General features: G+C 35.3%; 38 non-coding genes across 38 annotated transcripts; all 38 read left to right on the forward strand.

Moving 5' to 3' along the window:
• Positions 1–42: 42 nt before the first annotated feature.
• Trnaw-cca (transfer RNA tryptophan (anticodon CCA)) lies at positions 43–114 on the forward strand. The gene has a single exon. It is a non-coding gene; the product is annotated as a tRNA-Trp (tRNA).
• A 206-nt stretch (positions 115–320) lies between these two features.
• Trnaw-cca (transfer RNA tryptophan (anticodon CCA)) lies at positions 321–392 on the forward strand. Its single transcript has one exon. It is a non-coding gene; the product is annotated as a tRNA-Trp (tRNA).
• Positions 393–598: 206 nt separating this feature from the next.
• Positions 599–670, forward strand: Trnaw-cca (transfer RNA tryptophan (anticodon CCA)). The gene has a single exon. It is a non-coding gene; the product is annotated as a tRNA-Trp (tRNA).
• A 205-nt stretch (positions 671–875) lies between these two features.
• Trnaw-cca (transfer RNA tryptophan (anticodon CCA)) lies at positions 876–947 on the forward strand. Its single transcript has one exon. It is a non-coding gene; the product is annotated as a tRNA-Trp (tRNA).
• Positions 948–1,431: 484 nt separating this feature from the next.
• Positions 1,432–1,503, forward strand: Trnaw-cca (transfer RNA tryptophan (anticodon CCA)). Its single transcript has one exon. It is a non-coding gene; the product is annotated as a tRNA-Trp (tRNA).
• Positions 1,504–1,709: 206 nt separating this feature from the next.
• On the forward strand, positions 1,710–1,781 carry Trnaw-cca (transfer RNA tryptophan (anticodon CCA)). Its single transcript has one exon. It is a non-coding gene; the product is annotated as a tRNA-Trp (tRNA).
• Positions 1,782–1,987: 206 nt separating this feature from the next.
• Trnaw-cca (transfer RNA tryptophan (anticodon CCA)) lies at positions 1,988–2,059 on the forward strand. Its single transcript has one exon. It is a non-coding gene; the product is annotated as a tRNA-Trp (tRNA).
• A 206-nt stretch (positions 2,060–2,265) lies between these two features.
• On the forward strand, positions 2,266–2,337 carry Trnaw-cca (transfer RNA tryptophan (anticodon CCA)). The gene has a single exon. It is a non-coding gene; the product is annotated as a tRNA-Trp (tRNA).
• A 206-nt stretch (positions 2,338–2,543) lies between these two features.
• On the forward strand, positions 2,544–2,615 carry Trnaw-cca (transfer RNA tryptophan (anticodon CCA)). Its single transcript has one exon. It is a non-coding gene; the product is annotated as a tRNA-Trp (tRNA).
• Positions 2,616–2,821: 206 nt separating this feature from the next.
• Positions 2,822–2,893, forward strand: Trnaw-cca (transfer RNA tryptophan (anticodon CCA)). The gene has a single exon. It is a non-coding gene; the product is annotated as a tRNA-Trp (tRNA).
• Positions 2,894–3,099: 206 nt separating this feature from the next.
• Trnaw-cca (transfer RNA tryptophan (anticodon CCA)) lies at positions 3,100–3,170 on the forward strand. Its single transcript has one exon. It is a non-coding gene; the product is annotated as a tRNA-Trp (tRNA).
• A 762-nt stretch (positions 3,171–3,932) lies between these two features.
• Positions 3,933–4,004, forward strand: Trnaw-cca (transfer RNA tryptophan (anticodon CCA)). Its single transcript has one exon. It is a non-coding gene; the product is annotated as a tRNA-Trp (tRNA).
• Positions 4,005–4,210: 206 nt separating this feature from the next.
• On the forward strand, positions 4,211–4,282 carry Trnaw-cca (transfer RNA tryptophan (anticodon CCA)). The gene has a single exon. It is a non-coding gene; the product is annotated as a tRNA-Trp (tRNA).
• A 206-nt stretch (positions 4,283–4,488) lies between these two features.
• Trnaw-cca (transfer RNA tryptophan (anticodon CCA)) lies at positions 4,489–4,560 on the forward strand. Its single transcript has one exon. It is a non-coding gene; the product is annotated as a tRNA-Trp (tRNA).
• Positions 4,561–4,763: 203 nt separating this feature from the next.
• Trnaw-cca (transfer RNA tryptophan (anticodon CCA)) lies at positions 4,764–4,835 on the forward strand. Its single transcript has one exon. It is a non-coding gene; the product is annotated as a tRNA-Trp (tRNA).
• A 206-nt stretch (positions 4,836–5,041) lies between these two features.
• Trnaw-cca (transfer RNA tryptophan (anticodon CCA)) lies at positions 5,042–5,113 on the forward strand. The gene has a single exon. It is a non-coding gene; the product is annotated as a tRNA-Trp (tRNA).
• A 206-nt stretch (positions 5,114–5,319) lies between these two features.
• On the forward strand, positions 5,320–5,391 carry Trnaw-cca (transfer RNA tryptophan (anticodon CCA)). The gene has a single exon. It is a non-coding gene; the product is annotated as a tRNA-Trp (tRNA).
• A 761-nt stretch (positions 5,392–6,152) lies between these two features.
• Positions 6,153–6,224, forward strand: Trnaw-cca (transfer RNA tryptophan (anticodon CCA)). The gene has a single exon. It is a non-coding gene; the product is annotated as a tRNA-Trp (tRNA).
• A 484-nt stretch (positions 6,225–6,708) lies between these two features.
• Positions 6,709–6,780, forward strand: Trnaw-cca (transfer RNA tryptophan (anticodon CCA)). Its single transcript has one exon. It is a non-coding gene; the product is annotated as a tRNA-Trp (tRNA).
• Positions 6,781–6,986: 206 nt separating this feature from the next.
• On the forward strand, positions 6,987–7,058 carry Trnaw-cca (transfer RNA tryptophan (anticodon CCA)). The gene has a single exon. It is a non-coding gene; the product is annotated as a tRNA-Trp (tRNA).
• Positions 7,059–7,542: 484 nt separating this feature from the next.
• Positions 7,543–7,614, forward strand: Trnaw-cca (transfer RNA tryptophan (anticodon CCA)). The gene has a single exon. It is a non-coding gene; the product is annotated as a tRNA-Trp (tRNA).
• A 206-nt stretch (positions 7,615–7,820) lies between these two features.
• Trnaw-cca (transfer RNA tryptophan (anticodon CCA)) lies at positions 7,821–7,892 on the forward strand. The gene has a single exon. It is a non-coding gene; the product is annotated as a tRNA-Trp (tRNA).
• A 206-nt stretch (positions 7,893–8,098) lies between these two features.
• Trnaw-cca (transfer RNA tryptophan (anticodon CCA)) lies at positions 8,099–8,170 on the forward strand. The gene has a single exon. It is a non-coding gene; the product is annotated as a tRNA-Trp (tRNA).
• A 206-nt stretch (positions 8,171–8,376) lies between these two features.
• Positions 8,377–8,448, forward strand: Trnaw-cca (transfer RNA tryptophan (anticodon CCA)). The gene has a single exon. It is a non-coding gene; the product is annotated as a tRNA-Trp (tRNA).
• A 1,039-nt stretch (positions 8,449–9,487) lies between these two features.
• Positions 9,488–9,559, forward strand: Trnaw-cca (transfer RNA tryptophan (anticodon CCA)). Its single transcript has one exon. It is a non-coding gene; the product is annotated as a tRNA-Trp (tRNA).
• Positions 9,560–9,765: 206 nt separating this feature from the next.
• On the forward strand, positions 9,766–9,837 carry Trnaw-cca (transfer RNA tryptophan (anticodon CCA)). The gene has a single exon. It is a non-coding gene; the product is annotated as a tRNA-Trp (tRNA).
• Positions 9,838–10,043: 206 nt separating this feature from the next.
• Trnaw-cca (transfer RNA tryptophan (anticodon CCA)) lies at positions 10,044–10,115 on the forward strand. The gene has a single exon. It is a non-coding gene; the product is annotated as a tRNA-Trp (tRNA).
• A 206-nt stretch (positions 10,116–10,321) lies between these two features.
• On the forward strand, positions 10,322–10,393 carry Trnaw-cca (transfer RNA tryptophan (anticodon CCA)). The gene has a single exon. It is a non-coding gene; the product is annotated as a tRNA-Trp (tRNA).
• A 206-nt stretch (positions 10,394–10,599) lies between these two features.
• On the forward strand, positions 10,600–10,671 carry Trnaw-cca (transfer RNA tryptophan (anticodon CCA)). Its single transcript has one exon. It is a non-coding gene; the product is annotated as a tRNA-Trp (tRNA).
• Positions 10,672–10,877: 206 nt separating this feature from the next.
• Trnaw-cca (transfer RNA tryptophan (anticodon CCA)) lies at positions 10,878–10,949 on the forward strand. The gene has a single exon. It is a non-coding gene; the product is annotated as a tRNA-Trp (tRNA).
• Positions 10,950–11,155: 206 nt separating this feature from the next.
• On the forward strand, positions 11,156–11,227 carry Trnaw-cca (transfer RNA tryptophan (anticodon CCA)). The gene has a single exon. It is a non-coding gene; the product is annotated as a tRNA-Trp (tRNA).
• Positions 11,228–11,433: 206 nt separating this feature from the next.
• Trnaw-cca (transfer RNA tryptophan (anticodon CCA)) lies at positions 11,434–11,505 on the forward strand. Its single transcript has one exon. It is a non-coding gene; the product is annotated as a tRNA-Trp (tRNA).
• A 206-nt stretch (positions 11,506–11,711) lies between these two features.
• On the forward strand, positions 11,712–11,783 carry Trnaw-cca (transfer RNA tryptophan (anticodon CCA)). The gene has a single exon. It is a non-coding gene; the product is annotated as a tRNA-Trp (tRNA).
• Positions 11,784–11,989: 206 nt separating this feature from the next.
• On the forward strand, positions 11,990–12,061 carry Trnaw-cca (transfer RNA tryptophan (anticodon CCA)). Its single transcript has one exon. It is a non-coding gene; the product is annotated as a tRNA-Trp (tRNA).
• A 484-nt stretch (positions 12,062–12,545) lies between these two features.
• Trnaw-cca (transfer RNA tryptophan (anticodon CCA)) lies at positions 12,546–12,617 on the forward strand. Its single transcript has one exon. It is a non-coding gene; the product is annotated as a tRNA-Trp (tRNA).
• A 206-nt stretch (positions 12,618–12,823) lies between these two features.
• Positions 12,824–12,895, forward strand: Trnaw-cca (transfer RNA tryptophan (anticodon CCA)). The gene has a single exon. It is a non-coding gene; the product is annotated as a tRNA-Trp (tRNA).
• A 204-nt stretch (positions 12,896–13,099) lies between these two features.
• On the forward strand, positions 13,100–13,171 carry Trnaw-cca (transfer RNA tryptophan (anticodon CCA)). The gene has a single exon. It is a non-coding gene; the product is annotated as a tRNA-Trp (tRNA).
• Positions 13,172–13,377: 206 nt separating this feature from the next.
• Trnaw-cca (transfer RNA tryptophan (anticodon CCA)) lies at positions 13,378–13,449 on the forward strand. Its single transcript has one exon. It is a non-coding gene; the product is annotated as a tRNA-Trp (tRNA).
• The last annotated feature ends 22 nt before the right edge of the window (positions 13,450–13,471 follow it).

Below are 13,471 nucleotides of genomic sequence, written 5' to 3' on the forward strand. Positions count from 1 at the left end.
ATAAGTATTTTAAGAATGCAATAATAAGAGTGGTTGGCTTACGGCCTTGTGGCGCAAAGGAAGCGAGTCTGACTCCAGATCAGAAGGTTACGTGTTCGAATCACGTCGGGGTCAAAAGCGTTCCCTTTTATTTGAAGGATGCCATTTATTTTATAAATGTATCATCAAAGATTATAAGTCTTCAATGGCAATTAATGCAATCCTGGTTTTACAATGAATTATTATTCTGAGACGTTATTGTAATGTACAATATTAAATTTTTTGTACGGTACAGATTAATAAGTATTTTAAGAATGCAATAATGAGAGTGGTTGGCTTACGGCCTTGTGGCGCAATGGTAGCGCGTCTGACTCCAGATCAGTAGGTTACGTGTTCGAATCACGTCGGGGTCAAAAGCGTTCCCTTTTAGTTGAAGGATGCCATTTATTTTATAAATGTATCATCAAAGATTATCAGTCTTCAATGGCAATTAATGCAATCCTGGTTTTACAATGAATTATTATTCTGAGATGTTATTGTAATGTACAATATTAAATTTTTTGTACGGTACAGATTCATAAGTATTTTAAGAATGGAATAATAAGAGTGATTGGCTTACGGCCTTGTGGCGCAATGGTAGCGCGTCTGACTCCAGGTCAGAAGGTTACGTGTTCGAATCACGTCGGGGTCAAAAGCGTTCCTTTTATTTGAAGGATGCCATTTATTTTATAAATGTATCATCAAAGATTATCAGTCTTCAATGGCAATTAATGCAATCCTGGTTTTACAATGAATTATTATTCTGAGACGTTATTGTAATGTACAATATGAAATTTTTTGTACGGTACAGATTCACAAGTATTTTAAGAATGCAATAATAAGAGTGGTTGGCTGACGGCCTTGTGGCGCAATGGTAGCGCGTCTGACTCCAGATCAGAATGTTACGTGTTCGAATCACGTCGGGGTCAAGAGCGTTCCCTTTTATTTGAAGGATGCCATTTATTTTATAAATGTATCATCAAAGATTATAAGTCTTCAATGGCAATTAATGCAATCCTGGTTTTACAATGAATTATTATTCTGAGACGTTATTGTAATGTACAATATTAAATTTTTTGTACGGTACACATTTATAAGTATTTTAAGAATGCAATAATAAGAGAGGTTAGCTTACGGCCTTCTGGCGCAATGGTAGCGCGTCTGACTCCAGATCAGAAGGTTACGTGTTCGGATCACATCGGGGTCAAATGCGTTCTCTTTTATTTGAAGGATACCATTTGTTTTATAAATGTATCATCAAAGATTATCAGTCTTCCATGGCAATTAATGCAATCCTTGTTTTACAATAAATTATTATTCTGAAATGTTACTGTAATGTACAATATTAAATTTTTTGTACGGTACAGATGCATAAGTATTTTAATAATGCAATAATAAGAGGGGTTAGCTTACGGCTTTGTGGCGCAATGCTAGCGCGTCTGACTCCAGATCAGAAGGTTACGTGTTCGGATCACGTCGGGGTCAAATGCGTTCTCTTTTATTTGAAGGATGCCATTTATTTTATAAATGTATCATCAAAGATTATCAGTCTTCCATTGCAATTAATGCAATCCTGGTTTTACAATGAATTATTATTCTGAGATGTTACTGTAATGTACAATATTAAATTTTGTGTACGGTACAGATTCATAAGTATTTTAAGAATGCAATAATAAAAGTGGTTGGCTTACGGCCTTGTGGCGCAATGGTAGCGCGTCTGACTCCAGATCAGAAGGTTACGTGTTCGAATCACGTCGGGGTCAAAAACTTTCCCTTTTATTTGAAGGATGCCATTTATTTTATAAATGTATCATCAAAGATTATAAGTCTTCAATGGCAATTAATGCAATCCTGGTTTTACAATGAATTATTATTCTGAGAGGTTATTGTAATGTACAATATTAAATTTTTTGTACGGTACACATTCATAAGTATTTTAAGAATGGAATAATAAGAGAGGTTAGCTTACGGCCTTGTGGCGCAATGGTAGCGCGTCTGACTCCAGATCAGAAGGTTACGTGTTCGGTTCACGTCTGGGTCAAAAGCGTTCCCTTTTATTTGAAGGATGCCATTTATTTTATAAATGTATCATCAAAGATTATAAGTCTTCAATGGCAATTAATGCAATCCTGGTTTTACAATGAATTATTATTCTGAGACGTTATTGTAATGTACAATATTAAATTTTTTGTACGGTACAAATTCATAAGTATTTTAAGAATGCAATAATAAGAGTGGTTGGCTTACGGCCTTGTGGCGCAATGGTAGCGCGTCTGACTCCAGATCAGAAGGTTACGTGTTCGAATCACGTCGGGGTCAAAAGCGTTCCCTTTTATTTGAAGGATGCCATTTATTTTATAAATGTATCATCAAAGATTATAAGTCTTCAATGGCAATTAATGCAATCCTGGTTTTACAATGAATTATTATTCTGAGACGTTATTGTAATGTACAATATTAAATTTTTTGTACGGTACAGATTCATAAGTATTTTAAGAATGCAATAATGAGAGTGGTTGGCTTACGGCCTTGTGGCGCAATGGTAGCGCGTCTGACTCCAGATCAGTAGGTTACGTGTTCGAATCACGTCGGGGTCAAAAGCGTTCCCTTTTAGTTGAAGGATGCCATTTATTTTATAAATGTATCATCAAAGATTATCAGTCTTCAATGGCAATTAATGCAATCCTGGTTTTACAATGAATTATTATTCTGAGATGTTATTGTAATGTACAATATTAAATTTTTAGTACGGTACAGATTCATAAGTATTTTAAGAATTGAATAATAAGAGTGGTCGGCTTACGGCCTTGTGGCGCAATGGTAGCGCGTCTGACTCCAGATCAGAAGGTTACGTGTTCGGATCACGTCGGGGTCAAATGCGTTCTCTTTTATTTGAAGGATGCCATTTATTTTATAAATGTATCATCAAAGATTATCAGTCTTCCATGGCAATTAATGCAATCCTGGTTTTACAATGAATTATTATTCTGAGATGTTACTGTAATGTACAATATTAAATTTTTTGTACGGTACAGATTCATAAGTATTTTAAGAATGCAATAATAAGAGTGGTTGGCTTACGGCCTTGTGGCGCAATGGTAGCGCGTCTGACTCCAGATCAGAAGGTTACGTGTTCGAATCACGTCCGGTCAAAATCGTTCCCTTTTATTTGAAGGATGCCATTTATTTTATAAATGTATCATCGAAGATTATCAGTCTTCAATGGCAATTAATGCAATCCTGGTTTTACAATGAATTATTATTCTGAGACGTTATTGTAATGTACAATATTAAATTTTTTGTACGGTACACATTCATAAGTATTTTAAGAATGCAATAATAAGAGAGGTTACCTTACGGCCTTGTGGCGCGATTGTAGCGCGTCTGGCTCCAGATCAGAAGGTTACGTGTTCGAATCACGTCGGGGTAAAAAGCGTTCCCTTTTATTTGAAGGATGCCATTAATTTTATAAATGTATCATCAAAGATTATCAGTCTTCAATGGCAATTAATGCAATCCTGGTTTTACAATGAATTATTATTCTGAGACGTTATTGTAATGTACAATATTAAATTTTTTATACGGTACGGATTCATAAGTATTTTAAGAATGCAATAATAAGAGAGGTTAGCTTACGGCTTTGTGGCGCAATGCTAGCGCGTCTGACTCCAGATCAGAAGGTGACGTGTTCGGATCACGTCGGGGTCAAATGCGTTCTGTTTTATTTGAAGGATGCCATTTATTTTATAAATGTATCATCAAAGTTTATCAGTCTTCTATTGCAATTAATGCAATCCTGGTTTTACAATGAATTATTATTCTGAGATGTTACTGTAATGTACAATATTAAATTTTGTGTACTGTACAGATTCATAAGTATTTTAAGAATGCAATAATATAAGTGGTTGGCTTACGGCCTTGTGGCGCAATGGTAGCGCGTCTGACTCCAGATCAGAATGTTACGTGTTCGAATCACGTCGGGGTCAAAAGCGTTCCCTTTTATTTGAAGGATGCCATTTATTTTATAAATGTATCATCAAAGATTATAAGTCTTCAATGGCAATTCATGCAATCCTGGTTTTACAATGAATTATTATTCTGAGAGGTTATTGTAATGTACAATATTAAATTTTTTGTACGGTACACATTCATAAGTATTTTAAGAATGGAATAATAAGAGAGGTTAGCTTACGGCCTTGTGGCGCAATGGTAGCGCGTCTGACTCCAGATCAGAAGGTTACGTGTTCGGATCACGTCGGGGTCAAAAGCGTTCCCTTTTATTTGAAGGATGCCATTTATTTTATAAATGTATCATCAAAGATTATAAGTCTTCAATGGCAATTAATGCAATCCTGGTTTTACAATGAATTATTATTCTGAGACGTTATTGTAATGTACAATATTAAATTTTTTGTACGGTACAAATTCATAAGTATTTTAAGAATGCAATAATAAGAGTGGTTGGCTTACGGCCTTGTGGCGCAATGGTAGCGCGTCTGACTCCAGATCAGAAGGTTACGTGTTCGAATCACGTCGGGGTCAAAAGCGTTCCCTTTTATTTGAAGGATGCCATTTATTTTATAAATGTATCATCAAAGATTATAAGTCTTCAATGGCAATTAATGCAATCCTGGTTTTACAATGAATTATTATTCTGAGACGTTATTGTAATGTACAATATTAAATTTTTTGTACGGTACAGATTCATAAGTATTTTAAGAATGCAATGAGAGTGGTTGGCTTACGGCCTTGTGGCGCAATGGTAGCGCGTCTGACTCCAGATCAGAAGGTTACGTGTTCGAATCACGTCGGGGTCAAAAGCGTTCCCTTTTATTTGAAGGATGCCATTTATTTTATAAATGTATCATCAAAGATTATCAGTCTTCAATGGCAATTAATGCAATCCTGGTTTTACAATGAATTATTATTCTGAGATGTTACTGTAAAGTACAATATTAAATTTTTTGTACGGTACAGATACATAAGTATTTTAAGAATGCAATAATGAGAGTGGTTGGCTTACGGCCTTGTGGCGCAATGGTAGCGCGTCTGACTCCAGATCAGAAGGTTACGTGTTCGAATCACGTCGGGGTCAAAAGCGTTCTATTTTATTTGAAGGATGCCATTTATTTTATAAATGTATCATCAAAGATTATAAGTCTTCAATGGCAATTAATGCAATCCTGGTTTTACAATGAATTATTATTCTGAGACGTTATTGTAATGTACAATATTAAATTTTTTGTACGGTACAGATTCATAAGTATTTTAAGAATGCAATAATAAGAGTGGTTGGCTTACGGCCTTGTGGCGCAATGGTAGCGCGTCTGACTCCAGATCAGAAGGTTACGTGTTCTAATCACGTCGGGGTCAAAAGCGTTCCCTTTTATTTGAAGGATGCCATTTATTTTATAAATGTATCTTCAAAGATTATCAGTCTTCAATGGCAATTAATGCAATCCTGGTTTTACAATGAATTATTATTCTGAGATGTTACTGTAATGTACAATATTAAATTTTTTGTACGGTACAGATACATAAGTATTTTAAGAATGCAATAATGAGAGTGGTTGGCTTACGGCCTTCTGGCGCAATGGTAGCGCGTCTGACTCCAGATCAGAATGTTGTTTGTTCGAATCACGTCGGGGTCAAAAGCGTTCCCTTTTATTTGAAGGATGCCATTTATTTTATAAATGTATCATCAAAGATTATCAGTCTTCAATGGCAATTAATGCAATCCTGGTTTTACAATGAATTATTATTCTGAGATGTTACTGTAATGTACAATATTTAATTTTTTGTACGGTACAGATTCATAAGTATTTTAAGAATGCAATAATAAGAGTGGTTGGCTTACGGCCTTGTGGCGCAATGGTAGCGCGTCTGACTCCAGATCAGAAGGTTACGTGTTCGAATAACGTCCGGTCAAAAGCGTTCCCTTTTATTTTAAGGATGCCATTTATTTTATAAATGTATCATCAAAGATTATCAGTCTTCAATGGCAATTAATGCAATCCTGGTTTTACAATGAATTATTATTCTGAGATGTTACTCATACGTACAATATTAAATTTTTTGTACGATACAGATTAATAAGTATTTTAAATATCCAATAATGAGCGTGGTTGGCTTACGGCCTTGTGGCGCAATGGTAGCGCGTCTGACTCCAGATCAGAAGGTTACGTGTTCGAATCACGTCGAGGTCAAAAGCGTTCCCTTTTATTTGAAGGATGCCATTTATTTTATAAATGTATCATCAAAGATTATCAGTCTTCAATGGCAATTAATGCAATCCTGGTTTTACAATGAATTATTATTCTGAGATGTTACTGTAATGTACAATATTTAATTTTTTGTACGGTACAGATTCATAAGTATTTTAAGAATGCAATAATAAGAGTTTTTGGCTTACGGCCTTGTGGCGCAATGGTAGCGCGTCTGACTCCAGACCAGAAGGTTACGTGTCTGAATCACGTCGGGGTCAAAAGCGTTACCTTTTATTTGAAGGATGCCATTTATTTTATAAATGTATCATCAAAGATTATCAGTCTTCAATGGCAATTAATGCAATCCTGGTTTTACAATGAATTATTATTCTGAGACGTTATTGTAATGTACAATATTAAATTTTTTGTACGGTACAGATTCATAAGTATTTTAGGAATCCAATAATAAGAGATGTTAGCTTACGGCCTTGTGGCTCAATGGTAGCGCGTCTGACTCCAGATCAGAAGGTTACGTGTTCGAATCACGTCGGGGTCAACAGCGTTCCCTTTTATTTGAAGGATGCCATTTATTTTATAAATGTATCATCAAAGATTATAAGTCTTCAATGGCAATTAATGCAATCCTGGTTTTACAATGAATTATTATTCTGAGATTTTACTCTAATGTACAATATTAAATTTTTTGTACGGTACAGATTCATAAGTATTTTAAGAATGCAATAATGAGAGTGGTTGGCTTACGGCCTTGTGGCGCAATGGTAGCGCGTCTGACTCCAGATCAGAAGGTTACGTGTTCGAATCACGTCGGGGTAAAATGCGTTCCCTTTTGTTTGAAGGACGCCATTTATTTTATAAATGTATCATCAAAGATTATCAGTCTTCAATGGCAATTAATGCAATCCTGGTTTTACAATGAATTATTATTCTGAGATGTTACTGTAATGTACAATATTTAATTTTTTGTACGGTACAGATTCATAAGTATTTTAAGAATGCAATAATAAGAGTTTTTGGCTTACGGCCTTGTGGCGCAATGGTAGCGCGTCTGACTCCAGACCAGAAGGTTACGTGTCTGAATCACGTCGGGGTCAAAAGCGTTACCTTTTATTTGAAGGATGCCATTTATTTTATAAATGTATCATCAAAGATTATCAGTCTTCAATGGCAATTAATGCAATCCTGGTTTTACAATGAATTATTATTCTGAGACGTTATTGTAATGTACAATATTAAATTTTTTGTACGGTACAGATTCATAAGTATTTTAGGAATCCAATAATAAGAGATGTTAGCTTACGGCCTTGTGGCTCAATGGTAGCGCGTCTGACTCCAGATCAGAAGGTTACGTGTTCGAATCACGTCGGGGTCAAAAGCGTTCCCTTTTATTTGAAGGATGCCATTTATTTTATAAATGTATAATCAAAGATTATAAGTCTTCAATGGCAATTAATGCAATCCTGGTTTTACAATGAATTATTATTCTGAGATTTTACTCTAATGTACAATATTAAATTTTTTGTACGGTACAGATTCATAAGTATTTTAAGAATGCAATAATGTGAGTGGTTGGCTTACGGCCTTGTGGCGCAATGGTAGCGCGTCTGACTCCAGATCAGAAGGTTACGTGTTCGAATCACGTCGGGGTCAAAAGCGTTCCCTTTTATTTGAAGGATGCCATTTATTTTATAAATGTATCATCAAAGATTATCAGTCTTCAATGGCAATTAATGCAATCCTGGTTTTACAATGAATTATTATTCTGAGATGTTACTGTAATGTACAATATTAAATTTTTTGTACGGTACAGATACATAAGTATTTTAAGAATGCAATAATGAGAGTGGTTGGCTTACGGCCTTGTGGCGCAATGGTAGCGCGTCTGACTCCAGATCAGAAGGTTACGTGTTCGAATCACGTCGGGGTCAAAAGCGTTCTATTTTATTTGAAGGATGCCATTTATTTTATAAATGTATCATCAAAGATTATAAGTCTTCAATGGCAATTAATGCAATCCTGGTTTTACAATGAATTATTATTCTGAGACGTTATTGTAATGTACAATATTAAATTTTTTGTACGGTACAGATTCATAAGTATTTTAAGAATGCAATAATAAGAGTGGTTGGCTTACGGCCTTGTGGCGCAATGGTAGCGCGTCTGACTCCAGATCAGAAGGTTACGTGTTCTAATCACGTCGGGGTCAAAAGCGTTCCCTTTTATTTGAAGGATGCCATTTATTTTATAAATGTATCTTCAAAGATTATAAGTCTTCAATGGCAATTAATGCAATCCTGGTTTTACAATGAATTATTATTCTGAGATGTTACTGTAATGTACAATATTAAATTTTTTGTACGGTACAGATACATAAGTATTTTAAGAATGCAATAATGAGAGTGGTTGGCTTACGGCCTTCTGGCGCAATGGTAGCGCGTCTGACTCCAGATCAGAAGGTTGTTTGTTCGAATCACGTCGGGGTCAAAAGCGTTCCCTTTTATTTGAAGGATGCCATTTATTTTATAAATGTATCATCAAAGATTATCAGTCTTCAATGGCAATTAATGCAATCCTGGTTTTACAATGAATTATTATTCTGAGATGTTACTGTAATGTACAATATTTAATTTTTTGTACGGTACAGATTCATAAGTATTTTAAGAATGCAATAATAAAAGTGGTTGGCTTACGGCCTTGTGGCGCAATGGTAGCGCGTCTGACTCCAGATCAGAAGGTTACGTGTTCGAATAACGTCCGGTCAAAAGCGTTCCCTTTTATTTTAAGGATGCCATTTATTTTATAAATGTATCATCAAAGATTATCAGTCTTCAATGGCAATTAATGCAATCCTGGTTTTACAATGAATTATTATTCTGAGATGTTACTCATACGTACAATATTAAATTTTTTGTACGATACAGATTAATAAGTATTTTAAATATCCAATAGTGAGCGTGGTTGGCTTACGGCCTTGTGGCGCAATGGTAGCGCGTCTGACTCCAGACCAGAAGGTTACGTGTCTGAATCACGTCGGGGTCAAAAGCGTTACCTTTTATTTGAAGGATGCCATTTATTTTATAAATGTATCATCAAAGATTATCAGTCTTCAATGGCAATTAATGCAATCCTGGTTTTACAATGAATTATTATTCTGAGACGTTATTGTAATGTACAATATTAAATTTTTTGTACGGTACAGATTCATAAGTATTTTAGGAATCCAATAATAAGAGATGTTAGCTTACGGCCTTGTGGCTCAATGGTAGCGCGTCTGACTCCAGATCAGAAGGTTACGTGTTCGAATCACGTCGGGGTCAAAAGCGTTCCCTTTTATTTGAAGGATGCCATTTATTTTATAAATGTATCATCAAAGATTATAAGTCTTCAATGGCAATTAATGCAATCCTGGTTTTACAATGAATTATTATTCTGAGATTTTACTCTAATGTACAATAATAAATTTTTTGTACGGTACAGATTCATAAGTATTTTAGGAATGCAATAATAAGCGTGGTTAGCTTACGGCCTTGTAGCGCAATGGTAGCGCGTCTGACTCCAGATCAGAATGTTACGTGTTCGAATCACGTCGGGGTCAAAAGCGTTCCCTTTTATTTGAAGGATGCCATTTATTTTATAAATGTATCATCAAAGATTATAAGTCTTCAATGGCAATTAATGCAATCCTGGTTTTACAATGAATTATTATTCTGAGACGTTATTGTAATGTACAATATTAAATTTTTTGTACGGTACAGATTCATAAGTATTTTAAGAATGCAATAATAAGAGTGGTTGGCTTACGGCCTTGTGGCGCAATGCTAGCGCGTCTGACTCCAGATCAGAAGGTTACGTGTTCTAATCACGTCGGGGTCAAAAGCGTTCCCTTTTATTTGAAGGATGCCATTTATTTTATAAATGTATCTTCAAAGATTATCAGTCTTCAATGGCAATTAATGCAATCCTGGTTTTACAATGAATTATTATTCTGAGACGTTATTGTAATGTACAATATACAATTTTTTGTACGGTACAGATTCATAAGTATTTTAAGAATGCAATAATGAGGGTGGTTGGCTTACGGCCTTGTGGCGCAATGGTAGCGTGTCTAACTCCAGATCAGAAGGTTACGTGTTCGAATCCCGTCGGGGTCAAAAGCGTTCCCTTTTATTTGAAGGATGCCATTTATTTTATAAATGTATCATCAAAGATTATAAGTCTTCAATGGCAATTAATGCAATCCTGGTTTTACAATGAATTATTATTCTGAGACGTTATTGTAATGTACAATATTAAATTTTTTGTACGGTACACATTCATAAGTATTTTAAGAATGCAATAACAAGAGAGGTTAGCTTACGGCCTTGTGGCGCAATGGTAGCGCGTCTGACTCCAGATCAGCGGGTTACGTGTTCGAACCACGTCGGGGTCAAAAGCGTTCCCTTTTATTTTAAGGATGCCATTTATTTTATAAATGTATCATCAAAGATTATCAGTCTTCAATGGCAATTAATGCAATCCTGGTTTTACAATGAATTATTATTCTGAGATGTTACTGTAATGTACAATATTAAATTTTTTGTACGGTACAGATTCATAAGTATTTTAAGAATGCAATAATAGGAGTGGTTGGCTTACGGCCTTGTGGCGCAATGGTAGCGCGTCTGACTCCAGATCAGAAGGTTACGTAATCGAATCACGTCAGGGTCAAAAGCGTTCACTTTTATTTGAAGGATGCCATTTATTTTATAAATGTATCATCAAAGATTATCAGTCTTCAATGGCAATTAATGCAATCCTGGTTTTACAATGAATTATTATTCTGAGATATTACTGTAATGTACAATATTAAATTTTTTGTACGGTACAGATTCATAAGTATTTTAAGAATGCAATAATAAGAGCGGTTTTCTTACGGCCTTGTGGCGCAATGGTAGCGCGTCTGACTCCAGATCAGAAGGTTACGTGTTCGAATCCCGTCGGGGTCAAAAGCGTTCCCTTTTATTTGAAGGATGCCATTTATTTTATAAATGTATCATCAAAGATTATAAGTCTTCAATGGCAATTAATGCAATCCTGGTTTTACAATGAATTATTATTCTGAGATGTTACTGTAATGTACAATATTAATTTTTTTGTACGGTACAGATTCATAAGTATTTTAAGAATGCAATAATAAGAGTGGTTTGCTTACGGCCTTGTGGCGCAATGGTAGCGCGTCTGACTCCAGATCAGAAGGTTACGTGTTCGAATCACGTCGGGGTCAAAAGCGTTCCCTTTTATTTGAAGGATGCCATTTATTTTATAAATGTATCATCAAAGATTATAAGTCTTCAATGGCAATTAATGCAATCCTGGTTTTCCAATGAATTATTATTCTGAGACGTTATTGTAATGTACAATATTAAATTTTTTGTACGGTACAGATTCATAAGTATTTTAAGAATGCAATAATAAGAGTGGTTGGCTTACGGCCTTGTGGCGCAATGGTAGCGCGTCTGACTCCAGATCAGAAGGTTACGTGTTCGAATCACGTCGGGGTCAAAAGCGTTCCCTTTTATTTGAAGGATGCCATTTATTTTATAAATGTATCATCAAAGATTATAAGTCTTCAATGGCAATTAATGCAATCCTGGTTTTACAATGAATTATTATTCTGAGATGTTACTGTAATGTACAATATTAAATTTTTTGTACGGTACAGATTCATAAGTATTTTAAGAATGCAATAATGAGAGTAGATGTCTTACGGCCTTGTGGCGCAATGGTAGCGCGTCTGGCTCCAGATCAGAAGGTTACGTGGTCGAATCCCGTCGGGGTCAAAAGCGTTCCCTTTTATTTGAAGGATGCCATTTATTTTATAAATGTATCATCAAAGATTATAAGTCTTCAATGGCAATTAATGCAATCCTGGTTTTACAATGAATTATTATTCTGAGACGTTATTGTAATGTACAATATTAAATTTTTTGTACGGTACAGATTCATAAGTATTTTAAGAATGCAATAATAAGAGAGTTTAGCTTACGGCCTTGTGGCGCAATGGTAGCGCGTCTGACTCCAGATCAGAAGGTTACGTGTTCGGATCAACTCGGGATCAAATGCGGTCTCTTTTATTTGAAGGATGCCATTTATTTTATAAATGTATCATCAAAGATTATCAGTCTTCCATGGCAATTAATGCAATCCTGGTTTTACAATGAATTATTATTCTGAGATGTTACTGTAATGTACAATATTAAATTTTTTGTACGGTACAGATTCATAAGTATTTTAAGAATGCAATAATAAGAGTGGTTGGCTTACGGTCTTGTGGCGCAATGGTAGCGCGTCTGACTCCAGATCAGAAGGTTACGTGTTCGAATCACGTCGGGGTCAAAAGCGTTCCCTTTTATTTGAAGGATGCCATTTATTTTATAAATGTATCATCAAAGATTTTAAGTCTTCGATGGCAATTAATGCAATCCTGGTTTTACAATGAATTATTATTCTGAGACGTTATTGTAATGTACAATATACAATTTTTTGTACGGTACAGATTCATAAGTATTTTAAGAATGCAATAATAAGAGTGGTTGGCTGACGGCCTTGTGGCGCAATGGTAGCGCGTCTGACTCCAGATCAGAAGGTTACGTGTTCGAATCACGTCGGGGTCAAAAGCGTTCCCTTTTATTTCAAGGATGCCATTTATTTTATAAATGTATAATAAAGATTATAAGTCTTCAATGGCAATTAATGCAATCCTGGTTTTACAAGGAATTATTATTCTGAGACGTAATTGTGATGTACAATATTAAATTTTTTGTACGGTAAGATTCATAAGTATTTTATGAATGCAATAATAAGAGAGGTTAGCTTACGGCCTTGTTGCGCAATGGTAGCGCGTCTGACTCCAGATCAGAAGGTTACGTGTTCGGATCACGTCGAGATCAAATCCGTGCTCTTTTATTTGAAGGATGCCATTTATTTTATAAATGTATCATCAAAGATTATCAGTCTTCAATGGCAATTAATGCAATCCTGGTTTTACAATGAATTATTATTCTGAGATGTTACTGTAATGTACAATATTAAATTTTTTGTACGGTACAGATTCATAAGTATTTTAAGAATGCAATAATAAGAGCGGATTGCTTGCGGCCTTGTGGCGCAATGGTAGCGCGTCTGACTCCAGATCAGAAGGTTACGTGTTCGAATCACGTCGGGGTCAAAAGCGTTCCCTTTTATTTGAA

Source organism: Euprymna scolopes, chromosome 6, assembly GCF_053919585.1.
Source record: "Euprymna scolopes isolate OS-2025 chromosome 6, ASM5391958v1, whole genome shotgun sequence".
Taxonomy (NCBI): Eukaryota; Metazoa; Mollusca; class Cephalopoda; order Sepiida; family Sepiolidae; genus Euprymna; species Euprymna scolopes.